The sequence below is a fragment of the Hordeum vulgare genome, chromosome 2H, assembly GCF_904849725.1.
Source record: "Hordeum vulgare subsp. vulgare chromosome 2H, MorexV3_pseudomolecules_assembly, whole genome shotgun sequence".
Classification (NCBI taxonomy): Eukaryota; Viridiplantae; Streptophyta; class Magnoliopsida; order Poales; family Poaceae; genus Hordeum; species Hordeum vulgare.
The window spans coordinates 443,866,358-443,868,489 of record NC_058519.1 but is presented as its reverse complement, the minus strand read 5'-3'; positions in this window follow the sequence as shown (position 1 = coordinate 443,868,489).

Genomic DNA, 2,132 nt, shown 5'->3' with positions numbered 1-2,132 from the left:
GTGATTCAAGTTCCTAGATGACCATCAAACCATGGCCTATTTTTCTAGCCATGGTGAACATTTTTACTATACTATATTTCTGTTGAACCAAATAAATGGCCCATTTTTCCATTTATTCCCTATTAGAAAGTCCCTAGAATATTCATCCCAACTCCAAATACAATGAAACCACTTCCTAAATTTTTCGAAAATCATGCCCTATTTAATATGTGCCTCCACTCATTTTTATAAATAAGTTTTCTCTAGACTTCTTATAGGGTCATGTATTCCTCCATTTGCACTAATGAAAAATCTCTAGTGATTCAAATCCATTAAAACAAACTTTAGCTATTTTTCTTGAGACCAGAGGTATCCAAGAAAACTAAAACCCCTATTTTTGAGCACTTTTATTTTTTTCTTGTTGTGTTGCTTATTTTGGATGTTTGCCGCGATAGTTGATGAAGTAGAAGAAGTTCTCGGAGTTGGACTAGAAGCCCATGAAGACCTCGAAGACTTTCCTGAACCACGCAAGCAGCCCTTTCACCATGTCTAAGAAACTATTTTATGGACGACATATAACACTTTATTCAGTTGCATTTAATAATGATGAATCGGTGACCATCGTCGTGGGTTACCTTTCTTACTTTCCTCATTGATGCCACCGAGCATGACCCTACCTTCCTATGAGGCTTGTGCGGTGGGAAGTACTTAGGATATATGTAGTTGCTACGCAAATGGGATGGAATTATGCATGGTGTTAGAAACAGTGGTGTTTTCAAGAACTTTCTGAAAACTAGTCGGGTGCCACTGATGCCGAGGGAGATGGTGTTGAGTTAGGTGACCACTTGAGAAAGAAGTTGTGTACCGAGGCATGTGAGTGTGTTGTTTTCAAAAATGGATTGGTTTAAGTTGAATCGTTACTCCAACCTTACATGTACAACGACGATACCCCTTATGGGATGGGGCTTTGTTGATTACTATGGTCGGTACTAGTGGATAGCCTGCATTACTGGTGGCAGGAGTGATGTGATTGTAGGGGAACATTGCATGGGAAACAAAAAAATTCCTACGTAGACGCAATACCTATCCATGGTGATGATCATCTAGGAGAGGGAGAGTGGATCTACATACCCTTGTAGATCGCTAAGCAGAAGCGTATATAACGCGGTCGATGTAGTGGAACATCTTCGCGATCCAAATCGCACCCCGTCCCGCGATCTCATCATGTTCCGTCCCGCGATCTAGTGCCGAAGATACGACACATCCCCGTTCAGCACACGTACAACTCGATTACGATCCCCGCCTTCTTGGTACAGCAAGAGCGTGGAGAGGTAGATGAGTTCTCCAGCACGGCAGCGTGGTGGTGGTGGTGGTGGTGAACTAATCCAACAGGGCTTTGCTTAAGCACCGTTGAATTAGACTAGAGGAGAAACCGATCTAGATGAGGTAGAGGGAGCACGTGGCAATTAGGGTTAGCTCTCCCCTTTGAATCCTCTAGTATATATAGGAGGGAGGGAGGGGAGGAGGCAGCCAAAAACACTCTAGGGGTTTAGTCGAATTAGGAGGTGGAAGAGTCCACCACCAATCCTAATCCATGTAGGATTCCTTTCCTACTTGGAATCCTTCCATTGCTTTGGGTTTTTCCCACCTCTAGCCGCATGGGCCTTAGTGGTTGGTTTGGCCAGCCCAACAGGGTCTGGTTTGACTCCTCCCATAGCCCATGAGGTCTTTTGGGTCGAGACACCACTCCTGATGGCCCCGGTACCCTCCCGGCACTCCAGGTACACTAGCGATGAGCCCGAAACCTTTCCGGTAACCAAAACATGACTTCCTATATATAAAGCTTTACCTCCGGACCATTCCGGAGCTTCTCGTGATGTCTAGGATCTCATCCATGACTCTAAACAACCTTTGGTCACCAACACCTATAACTCAACTATACCGAAACGTCATCGAACCTTAAGTGTGCAGACCCTGTGAGTTCAACAACTATGCAGACATGACCTGAGACACTCCCCAGTCAATAACCAATAGAGGGATCTCGATGTCCATATTGGCTCCTATATATTCTACGAAGATATCTATCGATTGAACCTCTAAGTCAAGGATTCAGTTAATCTCGTATGATGTTCCCTTTGTCCTTCGGTATGTTA